We start from the raw sequence: 19,214 nt of genomic DNA, 5'->3' as shown, positions 1-19,214 counted from the left end.
ATCTCACTTGAGTTGTATTTGTTTCTCTTGATTTGCGTTGAGGCAGTGTCACGAGGCACAGACACAATAACGACTTAAACTTTCTCTTCGTAATCGCTTTATAAACATTGGGTGCGTTCGGACGACCACAGCGGCTGGACAGCTGAGCCAGCAGTAGCTGTCAGACGTCACCGCTGGAAGCCAGCCGCTGAGAGATTTACTAAGCTTTCCCTATCACGGCTGGATGCAACCACTCAGCCGACTTCTGCTGCCAGCCAGCCGCTATGGTCGTCCGAACGCACCCAATGTGATTTGGGAAAGGCCAGATGGATGAAGGTCTGTAGGACGGCTTAGAAAAACGTGGAATGATGGAGTCAGAGAGAATCTGGAGAAAACGTGATTGAGACAATGGGACATAGTGGCGGAGGACCGACAAACGTGGAAAACAATAGTAAACGCAGCAAAGACTGAAATGTAAAAGCAATGATGATGATTATGACAGTAAATATGTAACATTTCATTTCTTATTCAAGCACTTCGGGATTTTCCTATGCGAGTGTCTAATTATAGTTTATGAAGTCTACTAAGATTATATTTACTAAAAATTAAATAGGTACAGTTATATTCAAAAAAAAAGGGTACAAGTATTAGAAAGGGAAGTTAACGTCATCCTATTTGTGTACAACCGGCTGGGATTTTTGGAGGTTATCAAATGTCATAAGTGATCAAAAATGCAACTCATAGACGTCAAAGACGTTTAATTTGATAGAAGGTTTAACGTTACGTACACTAAAAAATTAATATGCCTCGTCATTTAAGTGAGATTGAAAAGGCTCAAATAATTACGAAAATGGAAGAAGGATGGTCAATTCGTGCGCTAGCAAATTTCTATAACAGAAATTTGAAAACAATCTTCAGAATTAAGCAACGATGAGTCCAACAACAATCATTAAAAAGAAAAGTTGGTTCAGGGCGTTCCAAAGTATCCACTCCTCAACAAGATGCTGTTTTAGTTCAATTCTTAAGAGATAATCCATTTGCGACGTCGAAGAATTCAAGGATTCATACGGGATTTCCTGGTGCCCAACCTACTGTAAGCAGAAGGATCAATGAATCTGAATTAAAAAACCGACCAGCTGCTAAAAAACCATTAGTAACTGTTGAACATCGGCAAGCAAGAGTAATATTTGCACTAAACTATATTTACCGCAACCCACAATTTTGGAACAACGTCATTTTTACTGATGAAAAGACTTTTCAGTCGACCTATAACGGTCAAATCCGTGTTTATCGTCCAGCCAATACTAGGTTTGAAGAACGATATATTCACTCTCATAATAAATCTGGACGTTTTTCTGTAAATGTATGGGGTTGGATTAGTACACATGGACCTGGTGTTTGTTGGCGATTAGAGGGAAGATTTACTGCCGACAATTACATTAACGTTTTGGAACACGTAATGCTCCCTTCTATTGAGCAATTGTATCCTAATAATACTTTTATATATCAACAAGATAATTGTTCAGTCCACACTGCCCATGCCGTAAGGAATTGGTTTTAAACGCAAAACCTGGAAGTATTGCCATGGCCTGCGCACAGTCCAGATATAAATCCAATTGAAAACATTTGGGGCATATTTGTTAAAAAAATATATAAAAGAAATTTTATGCCACAAAATTCAGATCAATTGTGGGATACAATCTTAGAGTGCTGGGAAGATCTTGATCCAAATATGATATCTAATATAATTCAAAGTATGCCAAATAGACTAAATAAAGTTATAGAAGCAGACGGTTCTATCACCAAATACTAAATTCTATTTGTAACAGTCATTAAAATTATTCTTTATATAATTGTTGAATAAATGGTTTCGTCTAATTAATGCTCAACGCCAATGATTTATATTTTTAATAACCTGTGACATTTGATAACCTCCAAAAATCCCAGCCGGTTTTACACAAATAGGATGACGTTAACTTCTCTTTCTAATACTTGTACCCTTTTTTTTTGAATATAACTGTACAGTGCACTGGAATAAGTGTTACCCCCCCCCCTTTATAACTTATTTATTTTTAGCACGTAAGCAAAACGCTCGGACAGGTCGATTTTTAAAATAATCATAGTATATTATAGCATCTACGCGATCCCTCTTCAGGTGACAGACATAACTTTGATTTTTTTAAATGGGAAAGTACATCATGTGACACCTCATTTAGAAGCTTTTGATATACTTATTACAAAATTGTATAATACTTTAATCCTATTTTAGAGCGTAGGAGCGAAATTTCGGTCGAATTATTTTTACATGCATTCACTTTTTTGGAATCCTGAGAAAACTAATAAGTATTTTGGAAAAATTTAAATGCAGAATGAAATACTACAGTATTACCGAGGGTAGAGAGTCCCTAAGAACTTTTATAATGTTTTTTTAATAAGTCACAAAGATGAAAAAAGAGAAAATTTAGTCTAATTTTTAATTTCAAATATATCATTCAAAAGAAACTTTTTGTTTGGTCTAAAGGACTTTTAGCCCTCCGTAATAATGCAACCTTTCATTTTGCGTTTAAATTTTTCAAAAATACTTATTAGTTTTCTCAGAATTCGAAAAAAAAAATGCGTTTAAAAAGAATTTCTCCGAAATTTTGCGACTACGCTCTCAAATTGGAGTAAAGTATTATAAATTTTTGTAATCAGCATTTCAAAGGCTTTTAAATGAGGTGTCACATGATGTACTTTCCCATTTAAAAAGTCAAAGTTATGCTTGTCACTTGAAGAGGGATCGCGTAAAGTTCGAAACATTGATGCTATAATATACTATGATTATTTTAAAAACCGAGCGTTTTGCTTATGTGCTAAAAATAAATAAGTTAATAAGGGGAGGTAACACTTATTCCAGCGCACTGTATATCTCTAACTTTAATAACTGGTATCCGAAAACGTATTAATTTATTTTGTAACACAATATGTTGATGTGCCAGTATTTTTGATTACCGTGGCACGATATAAAAAAAGAAGACAAGTAGTGCCTAATAGGTAATGACTTTATACAACTAAAATTTGACCCCCCTCCCCCCCAGAAACTTAGAAACCAAGAGTTTCTTCACAATTAAAAAAACACGTCAATTTGTACTGGAAGGGGGACGAATTTTCATGCAAAATGCGTGCCCTCAAATGTAACCCCCTACTGCCCTGCATCAACCACCACTTTTTTTAATAGCAAGTGTTAGTGATATTGAAAAAGTAACTTTTCGTTACAAAGTACTCGTTACTGACGAATACCGGAAGTAACGATTACTATACAGAGAAGCAAATCGTTACTTTGATTACTCTGATTACTTCGTTACTTCGTACCAATCGTATCAGAGCGAGTAACGACTATTGTATCTACTTTTATTACTTTGATTACTCTGATTACTTCGTACCAATCGTATCAGAGCGAGTAACGACTATTGTATCTACTTCGATTACTCTGATTACTTCGTTACTCAAATACAAAAGTAACAAACGTAATCATAGTAATCAAATAATTTTTATCCCTTAACACGTTGACGGACAGAACGTCAAATGTATAAACAAGTGTTGTGACACTATATGTATTTTGCAAAGTAGCATAGAGAAATTGCTGAATTTCTTTTAGCGCTTATAGTTTATAGAAACAATGGGTTTTTTAATGTTGTTCTGAAGCTACTTCCTTTTGGCATTTATATAATCAACTATTTTCAATGGGAAAAAAAGCCACAATTTTACCAAAAAAAAAAAATTATTGTATTAAAGTTTCGACGCCCAAGTCGGGTGTCGTCAAAATAACATTTTTTAACATTTTTTTAAACATGTGGACGACGACCATGGACATCGTGTTACATTTAATATGCCATATGCATCTCTATTATGTAATGTGACATTTTTTGACACTGATTTTTTGTCACAATTCGTTATTTTAAAAATGTCGTATATAGACTTTGTGTCACACAACATAAATGGAAATTAGACGTCTATAGACATTCTGTCCGCCAACGTGTTAAACAGATTGGTGAAGGTCGTTGTTATATCGGAATACCTTTACAAATTACCTACCTACCCAGAAATACGATTTTCGATATGATTACCGGTACTCAAATACAAAAGTAACAAACGTAATCATAGTAATCAAAATAACGAATACTGTAAATGATTACTTTATACAAAATACCTACGTATTGAGAAATACGATTTTCGATATACAGTGGAACCCCGATAAGTCGGCCCCAGATAACCCGGAAGTCCGGCTAACCCGGACCGATTTTTATCAGACAAACATTACAACAATAAAAATGTATGTCCTTTATGCTGGATTTTCCAATTTCTTTTCAACATCGTAAAATATTTTCTTTTATCTTTCCTTATAAACATATTGTTCGAATACTATAATATCTTATATTTTTCAAGCTAATTTTATTTATCATAATAAACTTTCTTCGTAAAAATTTGTCGCTTTAGCGAATTCCTATGTATACCTCGTCCAATTTACTTACCGTTGCACATCATCCGCGCCATAGCCTGTGACACGATACTAACACGAAATATCTAGGCGGTAGGTGTGTTCCCCTTTAGAATCATTTTGATTCTAAAAAAGAACACACCCACCGCCTAAATATTTCGTGTTGGTATCGTGTCACAGCCTATGGCGCGGATGACGTGCAACGGTAAGTAAATTGGACGAGGTATAGTTCATTCGTTTCAATTTTCAATGTCAAACACATTATACAATGAGAGATAATGCGTATTTGTGTAATTTGATACATAATATACCTTAGTAAAAATGACTCATTTCATGGCAGACAACGCTCATTGTCCGTGTTATCGAAACCAACAGGCATCTGTAGTATCCTTTATTTACTTGAAACTGTCTTAGCATTGTTTAGAAAAGATTATTAAAAAATTATTTTTTAAACAATGGTCTTAGTCTTCACTCTTATTAAATAACATAAGTTCGTTCTCGTTGCGAGACGGTATTGTGTGTAGTAAAGTCGCATTTTTCGTTCCGTTCTGTAATCGTTCGTAAATATATTCAGATTTTGTGTTTGCGTGATTTTTTGTCTACGTAATGGCAATAAAACTTAAAATGTTGTTTTTGTTTCAAAATGATAACAAAAGACAGTTTGGACAATCGGTGCAAAGCTAAGAAAGCTAAAAATGAGACTCTCGACGACGCTTTGTGTGTGTGGAACGCGAACGTGGTTTACAAGTGTCTGTGTGCCAATTATAACGAAGTTTATCTGTAAGCATACCATATTTTAATAATTTTTACCATTTTCTCCGGCTAACCCGAATTTTCGATAACCCGGATCGGCCGCGGTCCCGATTAATCCGAGTTAACGGGGTTCCACTGTATTATGATTACCGGTACTTAAATACAAAAGTAGCAAAAGTAATCGTAGTAATCAAAGTAACGAATACTGTAAATGATTACTTTATACAAAAGTAACGATTTGTAACGAATACTCGAAAGTAACTTTAATCAACATCACTAGCAAGTGTAGTCGAGTGGCACATCATTTGAAAGGTATTTTTTTCTATACATGACCCTCTATTTTTTTTTAATTTTCGGAATAACTTTAGTCCGAAATTATCTTCAAACTTATTACACAAATTTAAAGAAAATAGAGTGTTGTGTAAAAAAAAATACCTTTCAAATGATATGCCACCCGACCACACTTGCTATTTAAAAAAAAGTGGCTGTTGATGCGGGGCAGTAGGGGGTTACATTTAAGGGCATGAATTTTACATGAAAATTCGTCTCCCTTTGATTAGAAATTGAGGTGTTTTTTAGTTTTTAAGAAACTCTTGGTTTCTAAGTTTCTGGGGGTCAAATTTTCGTTGGAACAGGCTGTATATGATACATTATTTCGGAGAATATCGGGGATTCGTGAAAACAAATGTTTTGGTATCGCTGGTGTTGCCACAATAGGACGCCACCAGGACGTGTAACAAATACAAATCGACGCCGACGCCTGTAGAGTAGCGCGTGCATCGTGTAGAGCATCGCCTGGATGCCATGTTTATTTGTTCACCCACTACGTTAGTTTACTTTTCAACGGGACTTAAGCAATAAATCGTTTGACGCTTCGGCCCTTTACTTAATTTGCTTGTTTATATTTAGACGACACCCATCATTTCTACGGGGAATATTTTACGGGTATACGGGGTGTGTGGAAACATTTATGACGTTAAGTATGCGGTTGCATCAACATATAGATTTTAACATCTTTTAGTCGTGGAGTAAAACGTGAATGTCACTGCAACAATGTTGTTCACGGAAATTTTAAACTCAATTTATAAAACAATAAGGGGCGGAAATCAAGTATACCTCATTCCACGAATATACGACCCTCTTGGATGATCGCGACAACGAATATTTTACTGTGCAAAATATGAAGAACGAAAGTAAATTGCAAATTATATTGTTGTTCATTGGAGTAATTATTAGAGCAAAATACTTTCTTACTTCTTATGTTGCACACTAAAATATTCGTTGTCGCAATATTTTTATTTATTTTTGAAGTGAAAACTTCTTTAGGGACGTTGTGCACTTTTTGGATAGGGGAAAAGCATTGAATTCGCGACCGTCATCGCGACCGTCATCGCGACCGTCATTGCGACCGTCATCGCTTATGCTATATATTATGTGTATGTATATATAAATTATGTAGAGGTATTTAAATATAAAATAAATGTAAAACATACTTTAAGATGGGCAAAAAGGATTTATTTCGCGACCGTCATCTGTTCGGCTAAATAAATTTTGTTCGTTTATACATTATGTGTATGTATGTATATAGAGACAATCAAGACTATCAAGACAATGATTGTTAATATGCTGGGCAACATGAGAGCCAACGATCGACAAACGGTCTCGGCACCTTAAGAAGAAGAAGATGTATATTATTATATAAATTCTATAGAAGTATTTAAATTTAAAATAAACGTAAAACCTATTTTTGGATGGGAAAAAAAGGATTTATTTGGCGACCGTCATCGCGACCGTCATCTCTTCGGCGAAATAAATTATGTACGTATCTATATATATGTGTATGTATATATAAATTGTATAGAAGTATTTAAATTTAAAATAAATGTAAAACCTATTTTTGGATGGGAAAAAGGATTTTTTGGCGACCGTCATCTCTTCGGCGAAATAAATTTTGTACGTATATTTATTATGTGTATGTATATATAAATTTTATAGAAGTATCTAAATTTAAAATAAATGTAAAATCAATTTCAGGATGGGAGGAAAGGACTGATTTCGCGACTGTCATTGCGACCGTCATCGCTTCGGCGAAATAAATTTTGTACGTTTACATATATTATTATGTGTATTATGTATATATAAATAGTGTAGAATGCACGCAACACGTATATAATATTGGTATAATACCTATTTTTGGATGGGGATAAAGAATTGATTTCGCGACCGTCATCGTTTAGTCGAAATAAATTTTGTATGTATATATATTATCTTCTTCTTCAGCCTGTTTGCATCCACTCCTGGACAAAGGCCTCCCCATGAGTTCTCTATTCTTCTCTGTTTTGTGCTATTTGGTGCCAGTTTCTCCCAATTTTTGGTTTGATGTCGTCTAGCCATCGTTTTTGTGGTCTTTACATATTCCACTTTCGTTCTGCTTCGCACGTAATCATTTTGTATATGTTTCCTCAGAGATACCCCTAACAAAGCTCGTTTGATCGTCTTCCGTGTCGTTCTCAATCTATTGGCTGATACCTCTGTAAGTGTCATCGTATCCATTCTATACGTCATAATTGGTAGAATACAACTGTTGAATACCCTTTTCTTTAGATTTATTGATATTTTTTTGTTCTCCAACACATCACTGAGTCTTGCTACTGCTGTCCAAGTCATTCGGATTCTTCTAGTTATTTCTGCCGTTTAATTCTGTTTGCCAAGTTTGATCGTGTGACCTAGGTATATATACTTTTCGACACTTTCGATATCACTTCCATCTAAGTCGCTTGTGATATATTGATTTGTCATCACTTTTGTTTTATTTGTTTTTGTCTTCTGTTCTGTCTAACTTCTCTCTCCGTTCTTATTTTGCTTGTTGTTAGACCTTCTGATACATTTATTTACACAGTTGTATTGTCGCATATGTATATATTTGAGGAGTATTCTATATCTATAATCAATCCTTGCGTTATTCATTCCTTCTAATAAAGCCCAGAGTTCTATGGATTCAAATGCCTTATTGTAATCCACAAATACCAAATGAAGAGTTTCATTGTATTCGTTGCACTTCTCGATAAGTGTCGTTATTGTCTGTAGGTGTTCTATGGTACTATGTCAACAGGCTGGTAACTATCGAATTTATTTGATAGCCTGTTAGTAATTATTTTGGTAAGCAGTCTGTACGGATGTGGCAACAGGCTTATAGGTTTGAAATTTTCGCGTTTGTGGTACCTACCTACCTACATAATATTAGGTGTATGGTGTATGTATTGTTATATTTCTATTTGATATGAAAATTAAATTTTGATAATTATAAACAGAATTCAATTTAATATAAAATATTTTCAATTTTCTCAACCACGGGCATATAAATTTAGAACAACCTGTATACAACAAATTGTTATATTTAATTTTAAGAAGTGATTAAACGAAACTCGGGACAATGCGCTTAGAATGAACAAAGTGAATGGCGCGTACCATTGTCGTTGTTCGCGGAAGGTTCGATCATTAGCCTATGTTAAATAAGACTCAAGTGAAATCGATAATAGGTCATTATCGTTGTTCGCGGAAGGTTCGATCATTAGCCGATGCTAAATAAGACTTAGTGGAAGCAGATAATAGATCATTAAATTTTGTAATTAGTAGAAAGTAATTTTAGAATGGGAATTAACTATTTTTCTTTTGAAATCCATTAAGCATATTTAAAAAGATTAAAAATTGGTTTTGAGGAATACTGCGAATGAGAGTTGGTGGTGGAAGTTTGATTTGTGAATCTGGAAGGGATATTTAGAAAGTAGGGGAATGAATGACAAATAGAGAGCAGAATGTTTTGAGCTGTCGAGAAGTGAAGTCCAGTAGTAGACGGTAGTGTACGGAGAGTGAGAAAGCCGGTGTAGTTCCGTGAGTGTGGAGTATCTATCGTGGAACGAGAGGTAGGCCAGGTTGAGAGTAAAAGAACCTCCTTGAGCCAAGAGTTCCCGGTAGCTGATTGCAGTTTCGAAAAAGGTAGAACACAGCATCACGACAGAAGCAGGAAACGAGAGCTATACGAGCTAGTTTCAGAGGAGAACATTACTGGAAGCCAGGACGAGGTTTTGATTGCAGCCAAGGATAGCAGGAAACGGGTCTTGTGTGAAGACATTCTCAGTTCACCAGAAAAAGGTCAGTCTCATTTGTTTGGACATGAATGTATGGGTTTTTCGTATTAAATACCACATTTAAAATTGAAGAAACATAATCAATAATATCAGAAAAGCTTCATCAAACTTAAATAGAATTGTTGCTAATAAATCATAATAGTTAAATGTTAATAAAAACTTTCAATTGGAAACCAAAAGGAAATAAGATTCCCATGTGTAAATGTTATGTTTAAAAATAATAAGATATAGTAAATATTAAGCAGTGATTGCCATTTAAATAAAATAAACAATATTTTGATTACAATTGTAACCCATATGTGTTATTATTTTACTCTTTTCTTTCCTATCCCGATTAGGAACCATTGAGAAATACTTAGAAGCCACGTATGTAAGTAATTAATTTTATAAAAAGCCCTGAGATTGAAAACATATTGATATGTGATCTGGTAAATTAATTAGATTATTATTAATGCATTGATTAAATTAAAAGACATATAAAAATATTATCTCATATCAATAATCAAGATCACATCAGTATATATAAATAGTATAGGACGCACGCAACGCGTGTATAATATAGGTATAGAACTTCTTTTTGGATTGAGAAAAAGCATTGAATTCGCAACCGTCATCGCTACGGCGAGATATTAGTAATTTATATACTATAGGTTGAATTGCGTATGTATAAGTTTAAACGAAGTTACATTGGTTGGAGGAGGGATAGAGTGTGTACCCGAAGGAGCTTTCCAAGCAAGCGCATAAGGGACCACACGGTCCCTACTCCAATCATTGTAAGTGATTAGAGTTTAAAGTATTTTTGAAGTGAACACTTCTGTAGCGATTTTGTGCACTTTCTGGATGGGGAAAAATCATTGAATTCTGTGAGTTTATGTATTATGTGCATGTATGTAAGTAGTATAGGATGCATCCAATGGGTATATAATGTACATCACTTCTCATTGGACGGGGAAAAAGCATTGGACTTTCGATCGTTATCGACACGGCAGATATTAGTAATTTATGTACTATAGGATGAATTGCGTATAAGTTCGACCGAAGTTATAATGGTTGGAGGAGGGATAGAGTGTGTACCCGAAGGGGCTTGCTTTATAAGAAGTTTTCACTTCTGTCGGCACTCCCACGAGTGCTCTAATTTTTTTTTATACATATGACCTGGCCTCTAGTGACTAATCCAGGTCGTTTTTTCCTGATGGGATTACAGATATTTTTTTTTATATTTTTACATTTATTACTCAACTATTAAATCTATTTTTACAATTAACAATTTGCCATAATCTATTAATTACGTTTAACAAACAAATTTAAATAAACAATTTAAAATATTTTTGGTACTATCAACTCCCTTCTAAGTTATAAAGACAGTCCCTCTATTTTCAGAAGAGAGTTGGTAGTTTTTTTTTTTTTAATTCATGAATTATGTATTGAATTATCATTTTTATTTATATCGTTGTCGCGATAATCCAAAACAGTCGTATATTCGTGAAATACATTATAGTCGGTTCGCTAAACTCCGACGCAACTGGCTAGTTTTTTAGCCAATTTTGCCACTTACTAACTATTTAGTGATTCATCATCATCATTATCGAACCAATTCACGTCTACTGCTGGACATAGGACTCCCCCAATTGTTTCCACACTTCACGATTTTGTGCTGATTGTTGCCAGATTTTACTAATCCGCCTGATATCATCTGGCCATCGTGTAGGCGGCCTTCCTCTACTGCGTTTATCTTCTCTTGGTCTACATTCCATCAGCTTTCGTGTTCATCTTGAATCTTTCAGCCTGGCGACGTGTCCTGCCCAGTTCCATTTGAGCCTGGTGATACGTTCTATAACATCTGCGATACCGGTTCTTTGTCTGAGATCTTCATTTCTTATTTTATCCCGTAGGGTTACGCCCAGCATGGATCTTTCCATACGCCTTTGAGCAACCCGCATTTTCGACGCTGTTGCCTTGGTTAGAGTCAGTGTCTCTGCTCCATATGTCATTACCGGCAGCACACATTGGTCAAACACTTGTCTTTTTAAACCGATCGGTATACTGCTCCTAAATATGTCTCTCAGAGCTCCGTAGGCTGTCCAAGCAAGAGTTAATCTTCTTTTTATTTCGCATGTTTGGTTATCTCTGCCAATTCTAATTTCATGACCCAAGTAAATGTACTTTTCCACTAGTTCTACTTCTTGTTCACGTATAATCAGCTGTCCGCTAGGAATCAGATTAGTCATACATTTAGTTTTAGAACAGTTCATTTTCAGGCATTCAGGCCTATTTTCCAGCAGATAGCGTCTAACTCATTTAGCATTTTCTTTACTTCTCCTAGGTCATCAGTTATAAGGACTATGTCATCTGCAAAACGAAGATGGTTTAACTTTTCTCCATCTATTGTGATCCTTTTATTGCCCCAGTTGAGCATCCTAAAGGCATTTCCAGAACAGTTATGAATAGTTTTGGCGAGAGTGTGTCGCCTTGTCTTACTATGCTTATTTGTTTGGTTTTACCATGTAACTTAACACTCATTGTTGCCTCTTAATAAATATTATAGATGAGTGTACTAACGGTAGTCAATGGGGCATTCATTTAGAGCTTCTAAAATGCTATCCAGCTCTATCGTGTCAAAGGCTTTATGAAAATCCACGAATGCTAGGACAAGGGGCTTATTATATTCTATTGACTTCTCAATTGGTAACTTTACTGCTTGCAGCTGGTCGTTTGTTCCAAAGTTTAATCGAAATCCAGCTTGTTCTTTTGGCTGGTAAAAATCTAGCTTCTTTTCTACTCTTGATGTCACTACTTTTGTAAAAAGTTTGTATAAGTGGTTTAGCAGGCTAATGGGTCTGTAATGTTCTAAGTCTGTCTTATCTCCCTTCTTATGCAAAAGTTTTGTTACTTCGTTTTTTAGTAATTTTTATCTAGTAATTTAGTAATTATTAACTGTTTAGTAATGATTTTTTTTGCAAATTATATATTATACAGAGTGAGTCTGTAATTTGGAATAAATTCAATAATTCAAATACTAATTGTTATTTTTGAAAAATGCTCATACCCGTCGATTATTATTTTAAATTGTCATTTTTGATATACAATAATAATGTATACAGGGTGTCCCAATTTAGAGATATGACGTCATCGTTGATTTTCCTAAACGGCAACACTGTCATTTTGATAGCTATTTTGATAGGGTGTGTAAAGTTATACATAACTGGAAAATTTCAAATTTTTATTCCCTACCATTTACAAGATAAAAAAAAATAACAAAGTTATGAAAAACAAGTAATCAAATAATAATTGAATTTAATTATTTCAATTAAGCAAATCTTCATAATGTTGCACTCAATTATTGTCAAGTAGTCAATGGGCAACATTATGAGCATTTACTGAATTGAAATAATTAAATTCATAATGTTGCACTCAATTATTGTCAAGTAGTCAATGGGCAACATTATGAGCATTTACGCAATTGAAATAATTAAATTCAATTATTATTTGATTACCTACTTATTTTTCATAACTTGGTTATTTTTTATTATCTTGTAAATGGTAGAAAAGAAATTTTTGAAATTTTGTAGTTATGTATAACTTTACACACCCTATCAAAATAGCTATCAAAATGACAGTGTTGCCATTTAAGAAAATCAACGATGACGTCATATATCTAAATTGGGACACCCTGTGTACATTATTATTGTATGTCAAAAAGGACAATTTGAAATACTAATCGACGGGTCTCAGCAATTTTCAAAAAAACAATTAGTATTTGAGATATTGAATTTATTCCAAATTACAGACTCACTAAATCTTTAAGGAAAATCCTGAAAATATACTGGCCCAACAGAATAACTAATACAAAACTATGGACAAGAACAAAGGCAACTAACATATCTACTACAGTCAAAGAAAAAGCTGGAAATGGATTGGCCATACTCTGAGGAAAACTCAAAGCAACATAGCAAGCACAATCTTGTTGCTTCGCATGGAGGTCTGTCCAGCGTACGCAAGTCGGTTTTGTTGTTAAAACTACCAAAACCAGATTGCATTTCATTTCAGTTTGAACACACCCACCACATAGTGCTCCTGACGAGATTTAATATCAATCGAAACACATGCAGAGCATTTTCTACGTAGGATACGAGAGAATAGCGTTTTAACGGTGGATTGTAGATGTGTTATTGGAGAGAAAGTTTTCTCCTAACATCGTTTAATATTACTCCAACACTATAACACCATTATCTCATATGAAAAGACTAATGTTTTCTAAAAAGTCCCTTGTCGTGACTGTGAATTATCAGACAAACTAGTCGTTCTATAAAAGAGCGCCTCATCTCCCATCGTAGTGACATTAATTGCAATAAATATATTTGTGCTTTATCTACCCATGTGCTGTCTACAGGACTTCAGGCAGACTGTGATAATGCCGAGATATTAGCTACTGAAAATAATTACTTCAAAAGATCGTTACTAGAAATGTATCATATATATTTAATATATTTAAAGACTAGTTTAGTATTTGGTTTGATAGTATACTTTTTATCGTGTGAAAAGAGTATTTTCTCCTGTATTACTGCTGTATATCAAAAGACACAGAATACAAGTGATTTTAATATATGTAGACGTTGTTGTAGTAAATGGTTTATTACAACAGTATTTTTAAGGTCTTTATGTATCTATATGTTATAGTCAAAGCCCGAATTTCAGGCACTCCTAGGTTTGACTAGGCAATCCTCAGGTCTGACTGACGGTCTTAGTCAAAGCCCGAAATAAATTTACAGTTTCGGCCTTTGACTAGTCAAATCCAGGAGAGACTAAGTTGGTCAGGCAAAGGTCGAAATTTAATTTTATGAAATCGGGGTTCGACTAGTCAAACCCCGATCAGCTATTAAAATGTCGTAATTTGTTAGATTAGGTTTAGTAAAACGTCATTTTTTCATTTTAATGTTTATTACTTTTATATTAACGTAATTAAATTAAGAAAATTAGTATTTATTCTTACATGTTGAGGCATTATGGCATTTAGAAATGCAAAATACGTTAGATCTTTTACATTTACATAATTTTGAAGAGCATTTCTTATTGCAGTAGCATTTTATAAAGCCTTGTCCTCCAAATTTAGAATCTTTTGTACTAATTTCTCTTAGAGACAGCTTAACATCCGGAACATCTTCGAAATTAAGAAAATTTTCTTTGCATTCTCTTATTTGATTTCTTGAAAAAAAGTATGTTTATTGTTCCTTATTTCGTACCAACTCTATATAAACCGTCAATTGTTTTATCTTGTATGATACAAAAAAAAATTTCGAGCATCTCCTTTGGCTCTATCAGAGCTGGGGATAGGTATTGTTACAGTTTTTCCGATCGAAATTGGAGGAAATTTTTTTCACTTAATTGTTTCATAGCATTAGCCTGGGCATAAAGACATTCAATCGCATTTCCTTTATTGGAGATGCTCAAAATCCGAGGAGATGCTCGAAATATTTTGGGTATGATACAAGATAAAGCAATTGACGGTTATATAGAGTTGGTACAAAATACGGAACAATAAAGACACTTTTTTCAAAAAAACAAATAAGAGAATTCAAGGAGAATTTTCTTAATTTCGAAGATGTTCCAGACGTTAAGCTGTCTCTAAGAGAAATTAGTACAAAAGATTTTAAATTTGGAGGACAAGGATTTATAAAATGCAACTGCAATAAGAAATGCTCTTCAAAATTATGTAAGTGTAAAAGGTCTAACGTATTGTGCAACTCGAATTGTCATAATGCCTCAACATGTGAGTGTAAACACTAATTTTTTTAATTTTAATTACGACAATATAAAAATAACATAAACTATTTTTAATGGGAAATAAGCCACAATTTTACTAAAAAAAATATTTGATTAACGTTTCAACGTCCAAATAGGATGCCGTTGTCAAAATACAAAAACTAATAATGAAATAATCAAAAATGTTGTTGCTTAGTAAAAAATTCTTCTAATAATTTATTTAATCTGACTGATTTATATCGGCAATTCAGACATATATTATACAATTTAAAGTAGAAGACTTTAAAACGATATTGCCAATATTTATGAGTTGCGTTCCTGGGACGACTTTACTGAAAGATAGTTCATTCGATTACATGAAATCAACCCCAACTCAAGAATATCCGTCACAAAAAAATCATAGCATGTGATCTGTCTCTAAAAAGACAACCACATGCAACGGTGACAGTAAAATTCTCGCGTTAGAGATTCCATAGTAAATCACGAGGAAAACCTCGTGATGCTATCCCGACATCGTAAGTATTAGGTCTTACTTTACTTAACTCTCAAAACTAATACCAAATTCTGACCTTAGTATGTACATATGTTATTTTAAATTATAAATAATATTAATAATATATAAATAATACTAAAATATAAAATATGTAGGTACTAACTCGACATGTTATTGACATACTAATCGTGGTATTTTCTTTCTATTCACATCCTACTGCATTCTACCGAGGAATTTGCGACACAATTGGTTTCATTTAGCATAATTTTTTTAGTATAATTGTGGCTTATTTCCCATTAAAAATAGTTAATTACAAAAATGCCACAAGAAAATAACTTCAGAATAAAAATAATAAACATTAAAATTAAAAAATGACGTTTTATTAAACCTAATCTAACAAATTACGACATTTAAATAGCTGGTGCGGGAGCACGCCAAATATAATTCTATTTTAGTGACGTCACGTTGCCTAGCAACCGTCCATTCTCCCATTATAAAATTCTATTTTGTGACGTCACCAAAATAGAATTCTATTTGGCGTGCTCCCGCACCTGATCGGGGTTTGACTAGTCAAACCCCGATTTCATAAAATTAAATTTCGACATTTGCCTGACCAACTTAGTCTCTCCTAGGTTTGACTAGTCAAAGGCCGAAACTGTAATTTATTTCGGGCTTTGACTAAGACCATCAGTCAGACCTGAGGATTGCCTAGTCAAACCTAGGAGTGCCTGAAATTCGGGCTTTGACTATAACATATATACGAAAATGATTAAATAAAACAGGAAAATTGCGAAAATTTGAAATCCTCCTTTATCTCTTAACGAGCGCGGCACCTCCGCAGTCCAAAATTGTAATAACCTCTGATACGAAACAATTAGATGCTCCCCTCCATAAATTGTGTCTCAAAAAGCACAGTTCACGGTTTAATCGTCTCGCAGGTGCAATAATAATTAAGAAAATTCGCTTAACGGTCGTGAAGAGCAATTCGGAGGGACTTAATGCACTAACGGCCCGGCCCGTCGGATGCAGAGACAACGATGATGATAACTATAAATTCATTAGCGCCCGTTTTGACTACGCTTTACAGTAATTAGACTTACGTTTATGTGTGTAACAGGCCCTTCGTGGTCGCTTTTCAAACGTCTCTCGGAAATGAAACGGAAAAATTTATTGGACGAGATTTTGAAAATGGGCTTTTTGCTCAAAATTATTTATTTCTTTTTAATCCTAGCAATTCTAAAAATTATTTTATAATTTGTGTATATTATATTGAGTGGAAGTATTAATTTGTGTATATTATACAGGGTGTCCCGAAAAGATTGGTCATAAATTATACCGCACATTCTGGGGTCAAAAATAGTTCGATTGAAGCTAACTTACCTTAGTACAAATATGCCCATAAAAAAAGTTACAGCCCTTTGAAGTTACAAAATGAAAATCGATTTTTTTCAATATATCGAAAGCTATTAAAGATTTTTTATTGAAAACGGACATGTATCATTCTTATATCAGAAAGATCTTAAAACAAATTTATAGTGAAATTTGTTCACCCCATAAAAATTTTATGGGGGTTTTGTTCCATTAAACCCTCCCAAACTTTTTTGTACGTTCCAATTAATTCATTATTGTGGTACCATTAGTTAAACACAAAATTTTTAAAACTTTTTTGTCTCCTAGCATTCTTTCGATAAGCCAGTTTTTATCGAGATGCGGCTTCTCTTTTAATATACTTACATAAAAATTTTCTGTGGGTTTTGCTCCTTTAAACCCCCCAAATGTTTGTGTGCGTTCCAATTAAACTATTATTGTGGTACCATTAGTTAAATACAGTGTTTTTAAAACTTTTTTGTCTCTTAGTCTTTTTTTGATAAGTCACCTTTTATCGAGATGTGGCTTCTTTTTCAAAATATACCTAAAAATGTAAATTATAAATAAATTTTCAGATTATTAACAGGTCTCTATAATCGTACTTAAGGTGATACAGTAGCGATCAACAGGTAGCCAAAACGCGTTCCAAGATTGCGTCTGTAATTTTTAATATTTTTTTGAGATATTTGGCACACGTATTCGTAATATAATAAAGAATGGCGGTACAGAGCCCAATTTGAAAAATATATTAATATGTGGAAATTACTCTGTAATTAAATACAATATTAAAAAAACGAGCCTGTACCGCCATTAAGAAGAACAAAAAAATACACTTTCTTCAAATAAACTTTTTTATCCGATGCCTAGATTTTGTGTCATTTTGGAACTACTAAAATTTTTTATTTCATTAGTAGTTTCAAAATGACACAAAATCTAGGCATCGGATAAAAAAGTTTATTTGAAGAAAGTGTATTTTTTTGTTCTTCTTAATGGCGGTACAGGCTCGTTTTTTTAATATTGTATTTAATTACAGAGTAATTTCCACATATTAATATATTTTTCAAATTGGGCTCTGTACCGCCATTCTTTATTATATTACGAATACGTGTGCCAAATATCTCGAAAAAATATTCAAAATTACAGCCGCAATCTTGGAACGCGTTTTCGCTACTTGTTGATCGCTACTGTTTCCTCTTAACCATATACAAATATGTGGTGGATTCGACACATATTCAAAATATCTCGATAAACACTGGCTTATAGAAAAATTACTGAGAGGCACAAAAGTTTTAAAAACATTGTGTTGACCTAATGGTAACACAATATTAACTTAATTGGAACGTACACAAAAGTTTGGGCGGGTTTAAGGGGACAAAACCCCCATAAAATTTTTATGGGGTACACAAATTTCACTTTATTTTTTTTAAAGGTGTTGCTGCTATAATAATGCCATATGTCCATTTTCAATAAAAAATCTCTAATAGTTTTCGATATATGAAAAAAAATCGATTTTCATTTTGTAACTTCAAAGAGCTGTAACTATTTTTGTATGCACTATTGTATATAGGTATGTGAGGTTCAATCAACCTATTTTTGACCCCAGAATCTGTGGTATAATTTATGACGAATCTTTTTGGGACACCCTGTATTATTACATTGAGCGTGGTTGCGAATAGTACTCTTTTACAATTCCCAGTGAAAGGGAAACTATTTCAGGGCTTGGAAACCCTGCCCCTACCCCAGATACTGTTACTCTCCCAAGCTCCTAGAAGAAAGCAGGTCCCAATCCTCGACCTGCAGGTCGTTAAATACTCTTGACTGAGAGCAGCACCGACCGGTAGTACCTACCAAGATAAGGTGCAAAGGAAATGATCCTGGACCGACTAATCATTGACTTTTCAAAAGTGGAGCTGTATCAGCAGAATGATTCTGATACTGCGATACCATAGGGCAGGTGAATCCATTGCCTTATCCCAAGAAAGTTATGCGTGATGTCAAAGAGAATGCCTCGAATATTGTCACTCAGTCCGGTTGACGACCTACCGGACCTCCGGAGCTACCTAGAGTCCAGGTCCAGGAGTGCGAAATTGACCACCAGTCAAGTGGTAAAAAAAATTAAAGCCTAAGGTGAAACAGTAGCGATCAACAGGTAGCGAAAACGCGTTCCAAGATTGCGGCTGTAATTTTGAATATTGTTTCGAGATATTTGGCACACGTATTCGTAATATAATAAAGA

The sequence above is a fragment of the Diabrotica virgifera genome, chromosome 6 (genome assembly GCF_917563875.1).
Source record: "Diabrotica virgifera virgifera chromosome 6, PGI_DIABVI_V3a".
Classification (NCBI taxonomy): Eukaryota; Metazoa; Arthropoda; class Insecta; order Coleoptera; family Chrysomelidae; genus Diabrotica; species Diabrotica virgifera.
The sequence above is the reverse complement of the archived record's forward strand: the minus strand, read 5'-3'. Positions refer to the sequence as shown.